The sequence below is a fragment of the Mauremys mutica genome, chromosome 6 (assembly GCF_020497125.1).
Source record: "Mauremys mutica isolate MM-2020 ecotype Southern chromosome 6, ASM2049712v1, whole genome shotgun sequence".
Classification (NCBI taxonomy): Eukaryota; Metazoa; Chordata; order Testudines; family Geoemydidae; genus Mauremys; species Mauremys mutica.
This window is the reverse complement of record NC_059077.1, coordinates 122,202,829-122,217,750: the sequence shown is the minus strand read 5'-3', so window position 1 is coordinate 122,217,750 and position 14,922 is coordinate 122,202,829. Positions and strand designations below refer to the sequence as shown.

Below are 14,922 nucleotides of genomic sequence, written 5' to 3'. Positions count from 1 at the left end.
GTGTCCAGCCCTGTGTGATGAGGGTGTGTCTGTGGGGGGGAAGGGGTTTAGTGGAGGGTTGGGGGGTGGGGTCCAGCCCTGAGAGATGAGGGTGTGTGTGAGTGGGGGGGGGATGAAGGGGTTTGTTTAGTGGAGGGTTGGGGGGTGTCTGGCAGTGGGTATGGGGGGTGTCCAGTCCTGTGAGATGAGGGTGCGTGTGTGGGGGGAGAAGGGGTGTGTTTAGTGGAGGGTTGGGGGTGTCCAGCCCTGTGTGATGAGGGTGTGTGTGTGGGGGGGGAAGGGGTTTAGTGGAGGGTTGGGGGGTGGGGTCCAGCCCTGAGAGATGAGGGTGTGTGTGAGTGGGGGGGGGGATGAAGGGGTTTGTTTAGTGGAGCGTATGGGGGGTGTCCAGTCCTGTGAGATGAGGGTGCGTGTGTGGGGGGAGAAGGGGTGTGTTTAGTGGAGGGTTGGGGGTGTCCAGCCCTGTGTGATGAGGGTGTGTGTGTGTGGGGGGAAGGGGTTTAGTGGAGGGTTGGGGGGTGGGGTCCATCCCTGAGAGATGAGGGTGTGTGTGAGGGGGGGGGGGATGAAGGGGTTTGTTTAGTGGAGCGTATGGGGGGTGTCCAGTCCTGTGAGATGAGGGTGCGTGTGTGGGGGGAGAAGGGGTTTGTTTAGTGGAGGGTTGGGGGTGTCCAGCCCTGTGAGATGAGGGGGGGTGGGGATGAAGGGGTTTGTTTAGTGGCGGGTTGGGGGGTGTCTGGCGGCGGGGGGGTGTAGGGTGCTGCTAGGTGCTTCTGGACCCCACACCCCGTGTCCGTGGGCGGGGCGTTCCCAGCCCCACCCACTGGTGCGGGCACGGGGCAGGTTCCCATGGGGATTCCCTGCGGGGGGGGCGCAGGGCTCCCCGCACGGGGGGAGGGGGCGCGCGGCTGCTCTAACGCTCCCAGCGCGCACACGTCACCTCCCCTCCCCCGCGCGGGGCTGGGAGCCGACCCCCCGCAGGCGGCAGCACGAGCGCAGCCCCCTCCCCTCAGCGCGTGGGAAGGGAGGGGGGAGGCGGGCGCGGGCAGTGCGCATGCTCCTGGTGCGCGGCGCCCCCGCTCGGCCGCGCTCGGCGCCGCTCGGCTATTTCCGCCTCTTTGTTTTAAACTCCGGCCGGAATTTTTTCCTTCTTTTGGGGGAGAGTCGGAGGGAGCGGAGCCCCCCCGCGGGCGGACACGGCGCCCCGCCGCCCGGTCCCCGCGCCGCCAGGTCAGTGCCCGGGCCCCCTCCCCCCCGCGGCGGCCCCGCGGGGCTGACCCCGCTCCGGCGGGCCGGGCCGTGGCAGGCTGCCGAGGAGCAGCCCCGAGACCCCCGGCGTGGGGCAGGGGAGGGTCCGGCGCCCACTCCCCCGGGAGACACCGCCTCCCCCCCGCAGCGTTTCCCCAGGGAGGGGGCGCGGGGAGGGGAGCAGGGCCGGTCCCTCCGCCCCCACAGCCGGGGGAGGGGGCGCTTTAACTTTCTGTGTCGGCGGCGGCGGCAGCAGCAGCAGCAGCAGGGTTCGTCAAGGACGTCTGCACCCCTCCCCCCCCGACTGTGTCTGTCTGTCTGTCCGTCCCTCCCCCCCGACTGTGTCTGTCTGTCCGTCCGTCCCTCCCCCCGTGTGCATCCATTCGTCCCCCCCCCCGCGACTGTGACTGTCTGTCCGTCCCCCCCTCCCCCCCGACTGTCTGTCCGTTCGCCCCCCTCCCCTGTGCCTGTCCGCTCCCCCCAGCCCGCCCCCGTCTGTGGTGTGAGTGTCTGTGCTCCTATTCCCCATCCCTCCCCCCATCCCCGTGTGGGTGGGGGGGTGTCTGTGCTTCTATCCCCCCCCCCAGTTCCCGTGTGTCTGTCTGTCCGCCCGCCCCTCCTCCTCCCCCGCCTTTGCATGGCCAGGGCTCTCCTCTCTGCAGCCCCCCTTCTCCCAGTATGCAGAGCCGCCTGGCATGTGGGGGAGCCCGCTCGGCCTGTCCTGGTAGTGCCCGGCCCCAGCCGGCTAAGCTTGGCAGAGACTCCCCTGTTGTGCAGTGTCTCAGGTGTGTCTGGGTACGGTGAGGGGGGTTTGGGGTGCGGGTTGGCTGAGTCTCCTTCTGAGCCTCCCCCCTCCCCACCCCCAGTCAGGGGTTGGTTTACATTGCTAAGAAAAACCCAGCATTTGAAAAATGTCTGTCCCTGGGGCCATCGAGAGAAGTGGGGTTAAACTGGGTGAGACATGACCTTATCTGTGAATAGCTATGGCTCTTAGTGGTGTGTTTGTGTGGGAATCTGGAATAGCTCATAGGTTTTCAGGCTTGTGAAAAGGATCACCTGAAGTGGTACCAATTGGTAAAATAATGGATCTGTTTTTGCCAAAATTTTCTCATGGCCTGATGTTACACAGTGAAGTTCGGTTGTTTTCAACTGTAATGTTTAGTATCAGAGGGGTAGCCGTGTTAGTCTGGATCTCTAAAAGCAGCAAAGAATCCTGTGGCACCTTATAGACTAACAGACGTTTTGGAGCATGAGCTTTCGTGGGTGAATACCCACATCCGACAAAGTGGGTATTCACCCACGAAAGCTCATGCTCCAAAACGTCTGTTAGTCTATAAGGTGCCACACGATTCTTTGCAACTGTAATGTTGTGTCTTCTCAGCAAAGTGCAAATTTAATAGTAACACTGCAGTGTCTTTTAGTCCACAAGTGATTAGTGTCACCTCAAACTGGCCTGTGAAGAAATGTAGTGTATCATGAACTTGATACTATCATGGTTAAAGGTCTTGGTACTTACACCGTATTACTATTTGAATGCCCTTTTACTAATGCTAGTGGAACTCAGTCTGAAAAAATTAAATACTTCTAGTTTAACATAACTTTAATTCAGGGACCCAGGGTTAGTGTAACTGTTTTTCTGCACTCAGGTTTCTAGTTACCAATATATCAAATCCAATCTTTATAGATTCTGCTTAATTATCACATTGTGCTCTGGAATTTTCCTTTAAAAACTTTTAACTTTGATGTTCTCCAGCTTTATTACTGCCAAACTGTCCTACTTGTTTTTCTTAGAAAAACAAATATACTTATACATTTGAAGTTTTTTTCTTATAGGCATGTATACCTCAAGGTGCAATGTGTACTACAACTTGTAAATCAGATGTGTCACTTCCAATGTTCGTTCTACACTATGAAACAATCTAAAGTTCATATTATTAATGGCAATTCCATGTACTTTGAGGACTTAAGTACAACCTTTCTTAGTGCTAAGTGTTCCATATTGATAAGATCCCTCAGTAACTGATTTAAATAAAAAACTGTTTTAACCAGTGATGTGCCTTGTAAAGGTTTGTTTGTAATTCATAAGACTTATTTGGTAGATGAGAAGTTTCCTTTCTGGGAATGGATGACTTGTACACTTCATAGAAGGCCTTGTTTAAATTTCTTTAGTTGCCCACTAAAACCTATTAATTAAAAGTGTATGTAAGGGAATACATTCTGTGTGGAACTGGAAGAAGTCAGTCATCATTTACCCCCATAAGATGAGGGACACCAATCTTTTTAAAGAGTGCTCTACAGAAGGTACAGCAGAAAAGTTAATTGATTTAAATTTGGGTGCTGGTATAAAGATTGCATTTTTTCAAAGCCCTTATTGGGCCAAAAATCTGTCATATTTTTTATTCATATGGACTGATCTAGCCAAATCTGATCATGTGAGTCAAGGATGAATGCTTGTTAAATTCTGTGTTGTCTTGAAGCTGATTGAGATTCGATAAGTATTTATATTGTGCTAGCATTGCTATCTAGATAAAACTAAACACCATTGTATGAAGGTTTTTTTACTACTAGATAAACTCTGAACCAGAACATCAAGGTACAGTACTATAATCATTAGTTCTGATCAACTTAATCCTGCATTCTCATAGCCTTAGTCAGATGACTCTATGTCTACACTACCGTGGTAAGTTGACCTACGCTATGCAACTCCAGCTATGTGAATAATATAGCTGGACTTGATGTACCTTAGGTTGAATTACGTGGGGTCTACATCGCAGGGGGTTGACGGGAGAAAAATCTGTCAACTTACCTTACTCTTCTTGTCTGGGGTAGAGTACAGGGGTTGACTGGAGAGTGCTCTGCAGTTGATTTGGTGGGTCTTTACTAGACCCGCTAAATCGACTGCCGGTGGATCGATCTCAGAGCGTCGATCCCCGTTGTAGTGTAGACCTGCCCAAACTGTGTCCACTAAATGTGAAATAGACTTATATTGTAAACAGGTAACCTTACTAAATATTATTTCTCCACTAACATCCTTGATTATTAAATTTCTGCTTTAATGGACTTCAATATTATGTTCCCAAATGACTCCTTACACTGGTTTTAGTTAACTGAAAAAATGGACAGTGTGGTGGTTACTCAGAGCTGAAAATTAGAATCTTATTGAAAATTTGACTCTACAGTAAACCACCCATGGAATACATTAAAATAAATCTCTGCATGGAAACTCCAACTGGCTTATTGATGTTAGGGAGAAATCACCTGTTGAATTGGTATGAACCTGTGTTTTGAAAACCATTCAAGTCTGTAATCATCTGCTTCCCATCAACTGTTGTCTTTGAGGCTGTAATATCTTAAAAACATGCAGTGGAGCAAGATGTCTTGCAGGAATTTGAATGCCAGCATTTTTTGGTGCTCTTTCATATTGGGCAGGTGGCCTACTTGGTACATAGTTTGAAACAGAAATACTTAGAAGCATTTATTAATAATTTGGAGCACATGGTGCTTGGTGATATACAACTAACTTTAGCTCTTCCACCGCCAGGTGCTCTTGAATGTTCACTACTTTTTGATATCCCTAATAAAAATGGTTGAATGTCATCTAGGGCTATGCAGTAGTGTTGGTATAAGTACACTGTCAATTTTGTCTTGTGCTAGTTTTCTCTATCTTTTCTGCCCTTCAGTCTGATCAAAATAAGTTCAGATCTGGGTAGATACTGTCAGTGTCCAGAATCTGCTAGTTATGTGTTTCATTTTTATTAACAAAAGTTCGGTCTAAACTAAATTCATAGTAAAACTAAAGGCAAATGTTAAGCAATTAAATAAGGGTCAGGCTGACTGGCTTAAAGACTCTCTACTTGCTGTGTTCATGTAGACTAGCGAGGATAAAAGAAAGTTGCTTTGCACCAGAAGACATCCCAGCTGTTGTGAAATGCCATTGGCTTTTTGTTAGAGATGATGCCACTAGTCTGGTAGAAGAGATCCATACGCTACACTCTTGTACTATAGTGCAACAGTACTAATTTTCAACAGTTTAGAAACATTGCCATACTTAGATTCACTCAAGAAAATATAACTCATATTTCCGAATTAATACTCTACCTGTGTGTCAAGTTCACAGCGTACATAGTAACGAGGGGGAAAAAAACTGGAGAAAAGTGGTGAGAACTCATGGAGTTGAAAACATTGACTGCTATTGAAGACATTAACAAAACCTGTCATCTCAGAGGTTTAGAATTCTTCCCTCCATGTTACGGGGCTAAGTTTGTCGGGAGGAGGGAGTGGAACAGAAGCAAACAATGGCTTGATAGTTCAGACACTTTTTTTACTCTTTCACAAGAGAGGCTGCTGTTTGGGTGAGAGTAAGAGTTTTTTAACCTTTCAGAAGGAACTACAGAGACAGAACTATGTTTGTGCAAAATAGTGAAAATTCTCTTCAGGGGAAAATCAGAAAATTGTCCGTTCCTGAAGTGACTTGTCAGCCCTTGCCAGACACAATAGTTACTGTATTTGCTTATTGAAAAAGGCCACCTCCTACTATAACCAAATCAGTTGTAACGTAGCTGTGTATACCTGAACTAGTGCTAATAGTGCTTTTCCCCAGAGGTGCTTCTGATTAGCAGCTGCACTGATGTGTGCAAACTCTGGAAAGGTATCTACCTATGTATGTACTGCAATGAACTTGATTCATGAAACATGTTAAGTGCATTTGCATTGCTTTGATGATGGTATGAAGCATTTGATACTGGAATGCAGCCTTCCCATTTGTTTTTTGAGTGTTTTATTAATGAAGATATTCTCAAATACGTTTTAAAATGTTTTATAGAGATTAATTTGAAAAGTGGATTTGCCGCAAGAGAATAGTTTACTTCAAGGAAACCCCAAGTAGCAGTTCCCCATCTTTGTACTTTTCATCATTATATTTAAATTTACACTTAAATTTAATCTTGTTTTATGTTTCTGTGTGCGTGTGTGTTTTAAAAGCCCTCTCACCTGAAAGTTCCTTCCATATTTCTTTCAACTACCTCAAAATCATTATTTTTATCTTGCTCTAGAGTGACAGGAAGTGAATTTATGATATCTCCATGGACATGCGTTTGAGCTGCTATTGACACATAACTTTATGATCCTTTCATATTCTAACCTTGTCACTGACAGTAACTTAAAATGTCCGAAAGTTTTAAGGTTAAAACTTGTAATTCAATGGCAATAACTTCTGTTAGTATCAGGTGAACTTGGGGATAATTGTCTACACTTCAGAAATAGCATAGCTTTGTCTTGGTTTCTGTTAAGATGGGAAACATTTATTCCTTAGTACACACCTGATGCTGCTGTGCAGTAGCAAGTTTTTTTAGCTAGTTAAAAGTGAATACCGTTGAATTGCTGACTTGCAAATGATTATCTTGTCAACAAACCTCTCAGTTTAACTAACGCATGAATAATTTTTCACCGTTATTCTTGTATCCAGATATTCAATATGTTACACTTCCGTATCTTCAGTAGAACATATATCCATTGCAGTGGCAGTGGATGTATTCTAAATCTTAGGTAAATTATGACTGTAATTTAAAATTAAGAAAGACCTAGCCCAATAGATTATCTCTGAGAGATTCTCGAACAGCGTGCATTCAAAAACATAATCTAACCGTGTACAAATATAAACCTCAACCTATTTAAAACAATATGTAAACCTAGCCGGTGTCCCCAGATTGCACAGTTTTTGTATGAAATATTCTTATACAATGCTCTTTTCATTTTGTCAACTGAAGGTACAACTTGAAGTTAGTTAGTTCTCTTGTACTTTCAAGTATTTTATCTAGGAAAGCTATGGTTCACTTTTGCAGATAGTGTTTCCTAGTATGTGGGAGTCATTTATTGGTTTAAGTACATAGATTGGCATAATTGAAGCTATGAGTAAATTGATTACTAATTCTGTGTGTGTTAACGTATTAGACAGGAGCAAGGCATTTTTCATGGTGTAATCAGGGTGGATTTGATTTAAATCACTAGTCAGGAAGACTCGATTTAATCATGGATTTCTACATAAAAGTGCATTCTTGTTAGTTATAATATTAATACATATTCTTCACAACTCAGAGATGTAGATTTCATTTTAGAAGGCACACACTATACATTTTTAAGTGATTTATTTTGAAAACTTTTCAGATTAGTTTTACTGCTATATCAGAAAATGAATGATTGCTTGGTTATTTCATTTACCAAAGGTAATTGAAGCAGATATTTATTAAGTCATTGGGAGCTGAACTATCTCCAATTCAACAGGTTAATCATTAATATTTGGAGGATTTTCTTGCTATGCTGTATTAGGAGGAGAGCATCACCAGACAGACCTTTAAAATTGTTTTATTTAACTAAAATAACAATGTTATGTATTCTGGATTTTTTTCTTCAACAGCAAACATATAATATTTTAACAAAACAAGCGCATGAATTTTTGAATTTAGTTAAACAATCAAGTTTTTTAAAATCAAATTTGTTTTTGTTAAAATTGATTTTTAACTAAAATAGTTAAATGAAATATTAAAACAAAATATTACCGGTAAATCGACTATGTCAGCCAGGTCAACATGAGAAACTTAAAATATTGGCTTCTGCAGCTAACTCAGTTGGCTTCACCATCATTTTCCTGTTTGTTCATAATCTGGAAAAGAAAAACAAGCTTTCCTGCTTTTTCAGGTCCCAAACGATTTCTCAATTTGGAATGAATTAGTCCAAAGGCAGAAAATATTCTTTCTACACCAGAAATAGGCTTCAGGGTACTCAATATGTGTTCCACATTTCTCTTAAGCCCAGTGTTGAGAACTTTGGCTGTGACAGTGCCATCTATTTTTTCACGATTTTGTTCACAAACTGTCATCAGATTAGGCCAGTCCAAACCCCAAAGTGTATCAGGCCATTGGAAGTGAGGCTTCCAATGATAGCGTTTAATGCCAGAAGGTGCCATTAGATCATCTAGTCTGACCTCCTGTATATCACAGGCCTTTACATTTCACGCAGCTGCCCCGTCTTGAGACGTGTAACTTGTGCTCCAGAACTTTTGATTTGAAGACACCGCTTCCCTTGATAGTTTGTGCCAATGATTAATCCCACTCTCTGTTGAAAATTCTTGCCTAATTTCTAATTTGAATTTGTTTGGCTTCCACTTCCGGCCATTTGTTGGTATGCCTTTCTCTGCTAGATTAAAGACCCTTTAGTAACTGGTATTTTCTTCCCATGAAGGTACTTATACACCATAATCCATCTTTTTTGATTGAGCTTTTTAAATCTCACTGTAAGGCACTGACTCTAGCTTGTGAATCATTTTTGTGGCTCTTTCCTGCAACCTCTCCAACTTTTCAGCATCCTTTTAAAAGTACGGATACCACAACTGGATGCAGTGTTCCATTACTGGTTTCACAAATATTGTACATGGAGGTAAAATTACCTCCCTAAGCCTGCTCATTACTCCTGCTCCTGTTTAGATATCCAAAAATCACATTAGCTCTTTTTGCCAAAGCATTGCCCTTGGATCTTGTGATGAGTTACTTGTCTGCTGTGAACCCTGAATTGTTTCCCCATGCACAGTGTTTCCCAAACTCCTGCTATATAATCCCCCTTCAGGAAAATAAATAAAATGTACACCCATGCCATGTGTTAAAGGCCTACCGATCTTACACAATACTTCCACACGTCCCAGTTGGTGGTTTGCTTTCCTGAAGCATTGTGTCCCACAGTTGGAGTAAGGCTGCCTTACTCCAACTGGAAAGGACAACCTGGTTGTGATAAAGTTGGCAAAGTATATTTTAACTCTCAAAATCAAATCCAATAGGTGCTCTAACTTGCTGTATTGTAATGAATTGAGAAGAATTAATCTCAGTAGGCTAGCATCTGTTGAATGTGAGACACTTCTCCTAAACTGCTTTGTAGTAGTTTTCACAGAAAGTGGTGGCCAGTCCGCACTCTGGAATAGTCTTCAGTCTGATGAAATCCCAGCTAAAGTCAATATCATGAAGGCCAGGTACAGAGATGCGAAGTGCTCTGTAAGGGCGAACCACCAGACAATAGAGTGATTCAATGTGGACACTGGCGTGAAGCACGACTGCATTTTATCTTTGTTATTTGGCATTTACATAGACTGGATAATGAAGTGAATTCAGTGGAACAGGTGCAGAGAAGGGCTTCTGTGATGATCAGCGAAATGGAGAATCTGCCTTATGAGTGGAGACTTAAGGAGCCTGGCGTGTTTAGCCTAACCAAATGAAGGCTGAGGGGAGATATGATTGCTCTCTGTAAATACATGAGAGTGATAAACAGGAGGGAGGGAGCGGGAAGATGTAAGCTAGACACTAATGCTGACACAAGAAGAAATGGATATAAACTGGCCCTCACAAGTTTAGGCTTGAAATTAGATGCTGGTTTCTAACCAGCAGAGGAGGGAAGTTCTGGAACATCCTCCCAAGAGGAGCAGTGGGGGCAAAAAACCTAACTTGTTTCAAGTCTGAGCTTGATAAGATTATGGAGAGGATGGTATAATGAAGTTGCCAGCAATGGCATATGGCCCATCTACGACTACTAGTAGCAAATATCTCCAGTGGCCAGAGATGGGACACTAGATGGGGAGGGCTATGAATCTACAGTGAATTGTTTCCAAGGTGTCTGGGTGATCGGTCTTGCCCATGTGCACAGGCTCCAACTGATCACCATATTTGGGTTTGGACGGAATTTTTCTACAGGTCACATTGGCAGAGATCCTCTGGGGTTTTCGCCTTCCTCTGCACCACGGGTCATCAGTCACTTGCTGGCTTAAGTAGAATAAATGGTGGAGTCTCTGTAACTAAAAATCTTTATATCACGATTTGAGGACTTGATTAACTCAGCCAAAGTTATGGGTCTAGTACAGAAGCGGGTAGGTGAGGATTTGTGGCCTGCAATGTGCAGAAGGTCCAATTAAGTGATCATGATGGTGCCTTCTGGCTTTAAAGTCTGAGTCTATGGGCTTGTCTACACTTGTGGCGCTGCAACAGCATAGTTGCAGCACTTAGTGAAGATGCTGCTTATGCCGATGGGAGAGCTTGTCATGTTGGCATAGGTATTCCACCTCCCCAAGAGGCAGTAGCTATGTCAACATGCCACTGCGTACGCTGGGGGTTAGGTTGGTATAATTATGTCACAGAGTTGTGGATTTACTGAAATTGGTAGTGTAGCCCAAGCCTAAGTGTATTAGCAGCACAAAGACTGGAATATCATGGGCATATGGCAAATGCCCAGAAGACCTAGACTTTGCCGATGATACTGTGCTACTGAGTGACACCCCCGAAAAGTTACAGCGAAAGATAGACAAGCTGGCAGAAACTGCAGGTCAACCAGGCTTAAAATTTGTTATGCTAAAACAAACATCTTTGAAACTCAGACATCAGGCAGTAACATCACATTAGAAGGCAAAAATATCAAGAAAGTAGAACAGTTCATCTGGGGAGCAACATATTGGTCAACAGATCTTAAGAAGAAAGTGACATCAAGATAGGAAAGGCACCCACAGCATTTACTAAACTTAATATATGGGGGGTGGAGGGGGGGAGAAGAGAGCATCAGAACAAAACTGAGAGTTTGCAATTCAAACATAATCTCAGTGCTAACATATGGCTGTGAAAGCTGGAGATCTGCCAAAGTGATAGACAGAAAACTAGAAGCTTTGAAAATGAAGTCTTTCCAACCAATGTAAGAACTTATTACCTGTGGAGAGATCAGAGAAATCACCAACCAGTAAGCTTGTTTTCCCCCAGAATCAGAAGGAAGTGCTGGATGTATTTGGGACATGTACACCAGATGCCAACATACAGACTCTCACATGAAGCTGTCAGGTGGAAGTCAACTGCTGTGAAGAAACAAGGGCGCCCAGAAGAAACAGTTAAGAAAAACTCCTAGCAGGGAGGACAGAACAATCTATCTTAACACAATAGAGCAGATGGAAGCAGCAGCAAATGACAGAGAAGAATGGAAAGAGACTCATTTCTGTCCTGTGTGCCAACATTAGTATGGGAAGGATGTAAGTAACGTAAAACAATGGCTATACCTTTCTCTGACTTAGAGGTGACTGGTGCCAACTGGCCCTGCTGTTTGACCCAACCCATAACTCTGATATTTCTGATATTAGACTGCCAAGATAAGAACTATAAATTCACAAAAGCTCAGCTTTCTTTAAAAATTAGTTTAGAATTTAGAAGCTTTTGGCCAAAGCACATATCAAGCTATTTACATTTTTGTAGGGTTTTCAAACTTTGGGTTAGGGTGGCTACCAAAATTTGAGTGTTTCAGATAATCTGATTATGACACATTTCCCTCTTTCTCCTCCATTTCCTCTCCCTCCCAAAGATCTATAAATTGAGTGAACTGTCATTGTGTCATTTTTAGCTATAGGGAGCTAAAAATGTTACGTAGATCTCTTAAAGGGAGCTAATGCTATCTCATGAATTGTTTACTTCTGACTTTTCAGAAAATAGTCTATACTTGGAGTAAGTGCTGTAAGCATGTAGAGCAGGGGTTGAAAAGCTTTCAGAAGTGGTGTGCCGAGTCTTCATTCGTTCACTCTAATTTAAGGTTTTGCGTGCCAGTAATACATTTTAACGTTCTTAGAAGGTCTCTTTCTATAAGTCTATAATATATAACTAAACTATTGTTGTATGTAAAGTAAATAAGGTTTTTAAAATGTTTAAGAAGCTTCATTTAAAATTAAATAAAATGCAGAGCCCCCCGGACCAGTGGCCAGGACCCAAGCAGTGTGAGTGCCACTGAAAATCAGCTCGTGTGCCTCCTTCGGCACCCGTGCCATAGGTTGCCTACCCCTGATGTAGAGGATAACACTGTATTACCAATATTCAAATTGGATATTCATTTATCTCGGTAGTAGTCCCAGTAAAGTCAGCAACTCTTAATGAGACACCATATTCTGTTTGGAGTTACTCTATACTTATGACCTCCATAATGTAGTGTCTGAGAGCCTTGCAGTGTGTTTGTCCTCGCAACATTCCTGTAAGGTTGGGAAGTACCATTCCCATTTCACAGATGGAGACCTGAGGCACATAGGTTAAGTGAGTTACCCAAGTTTGTTGAGGGACTTGAAGCAGGTCTTCTAAATCCTAGGCTAGTGCCTTAACCACTGCATAATCCTTCCTCTCATATCACGGAAACATAAAACAAGATTAAATTTAAGTGTAAATTTAAATACAGCCAAATGCCTCTGAACAGAGTATCTTAGATCAGTGGCTCTCAACCTCTCCAGACTACTGTACTGAGTCTGATTAGTCTTGCAAGACCCCCAAGTTTTGCCTCCGTTAAAAACTACTTGCTTACAAAATCAGACATAAAAATACAAAAGTGTCACAGCCCGCAATCACTGAAAAAATGTGTACTTTCTCATTGTCTGTATGACATTTTAGTTTGTACTGACTTTGCTGGTGCTTTCTATGTAGCCTGTTGTAAAACTAGACAAATATCTAGATTAGGTGATGTGCCCTTGGAAGAACTCTATGTTCCCCCAGGGGTACACATGCCCCTGGCGGAGAATCACTCTGTTAGATTATCTGGGTGTATTGTGTGCAGATCTGTTCATGTGGCTTCCCAAGTGGGATCCTCGCTCCTACCAGCCATCCAAACTTTTCGCTTTTAACACTTCACGTTATAACAAAATGGTCCAAAAGGTTATCAAACAAAGAGTAAGGAAAAAATCTGGCAGTAGTGGCAGTGTTGGATAACTATAAATTTCTGATTGTCACAATGTGCAAGTCATATTTTAAGAGGTACTTTCAACCTAAAACAAAAAATAATCCCTCATACAGATCTTTAGATCTATCTTGTTCTGCTGCTGTTTATATTTTAATAGTTTTCTTCAGTCTGGTTTATCTTTCTATTTGATCTCTCAATTAAGTCATAATCCTCTTACTGCTGATATTCGTTACCATAGAAATGTTGTCATTCAGCATTATTATTTCACTGTAGATTTAAATAGAAAAAGGAAAAATGTTTGTATTAAAACAATTTAAACAGCAAAGATTGTAAAAAATAAAAAATTTGCAGTGTGGATAGATATAGGTTTAAATCTGATAACATTTATAAGTTTTTTCCCCTAAGTATTAAAAGATTTTTGAATTGATTTGAAAGGTTTGTTTGTTTGTTTTTGTTTTATTTTTAAATAATTGGTAGTGTCTGGGCAAAGCAGGAAAAAGTTAGTAGACTTCAGCTAGCCTTTGGGAATAACATACTAGTCAGAGGCCAGTCCAGTTCTGAGAAGCCACAGCTTTTCCCAAAAAGGGTGGGTGGAAAAAGGAGGAGTTAGGCATTGTGCACCAAAAGGTAGGGGGGTATTTCATTGGTGCAAGAACAACTACTGGTTGGACCAGAACTCCTGACCTGTTGGGACTGGTGCATCTCTGCTACTCTATCTTTTTTTTTTTTTTTTTGAAATCTTCTCTTTGAACACCTCCCAGTACCTACTTTAGGTGCTTGCAGCTTCTTCACATAGCAGCTAAGCAAGACTGGCCTGAATATTGTTTGTTTCACTGTTGCCCACAACATTCTGAATAGCAGCTGAGAATGTGCCTAGTGTTTTGTTAACTTTGCTCTGCTTCTGCTTAGGGAAAGCAGCAAGCAGTAGACGCACTGGAGCTGTTTGTCTCCAGACTGAGGAAGGTGATATCAGTGCCTAGATATCATGGTGAGCAGCGCTATATTTGTATGAAAGCAAATTAAAAACAGAGACAGTTAACATCTGGATAGGTTTCAGAGTAGTAGCCGTGTTAGTCTGTATCAGGAAAAACAACCAGGAGTCCTTGTGGCACCCTGGGGACTAACAAATTTCACATCTGGATAGTTACCTTTGTTCCTGCAGAATTTAAATAGTTTCTAGCTGCAGTTTAGGCCCACCTCACCCAAGGAAAAGTGTGTGTTTTGCCACTTGTGCCTGGGCAAATGGGTTTCTCAACATAAAGCACACAGTACACTTCTTTTTTTAAAATAAGGGGAACATGTTGATAAAACATATCTTCCGGCCCCTAAAATCAACAATGCAACTTGCAGCTCTGGAGCATCTGTGATCTTTTCTGGCCACCGTGGCGGATCAGCTAGCTCTAACAGGTGGTAGAACTCTAGGTTTATAGTAGTTGCACTTTCTGACTTTGTGAGAGCAAATGTTTGCTTTATTAAATAACTTCATATTTTGTATAAGTTCCAAGGATAGACATAAATTATACTTAGTCTAAATAAGTTATTAAATGGGCAGTTCTGTATAACAATTGGTCTCCTGTATGGATAGCCATAGACTGAAAGGAAAACATATCTCAGCTTGAAAAGGCTAGACTGATGCAGTAAAGTGAGATCCCACTAGATGAATAACACAACTTGGCTACATGTAGGTAAGTAAACTGTTTCTGTGAGTTAGGGTATGTTGGATCCTTCTGTCTGTTTAAGCTGAGCATAATGATTGATACTTCAAATTTTGCCTTATGGCACAAATCGATCAGCCAGAGTGCTACTTGATGACTTACAGCCAGGATCCAAATTCTACCATTGGAGTACCACTGAAGAGACTGCATTAGTTTTTGGCATCTTTACATTTAAAAATCACCTTGTCCCCTCTCATGTCTACCACCTTCATTTTCATCCAGTGTTTGAACTGAGTAGTTT

General features: G+C 42.8%; 1 protein-coding gene across 3 annotated transcripts in view; it reads left to right on the top strand.

Annotated features, from left to right (window-relative positions):
• Window positions 1–1,103: 1,103 nt before the first annotated feature.
• Window positions 1,104–14,922, top strand: part of PCGF3 (polycomb group ring finger 3) — a 105,568-nt gene continuing 91,749 nt past the window's right edge. The window contains exon 1 of one of the 3 annotated variants that reach the window (XM_045021522.1): window positions 1,104–1,230. The gene's annotated coding sequence lies outside the window, so the exon portion shown is untranslated. The remainder of the gene's footprint in view (window positions 1,231–14,922) is intronic. The other 2 variants (XM_045021518.1, XM_045021520.1) reach the window with 2 other exon arrangements.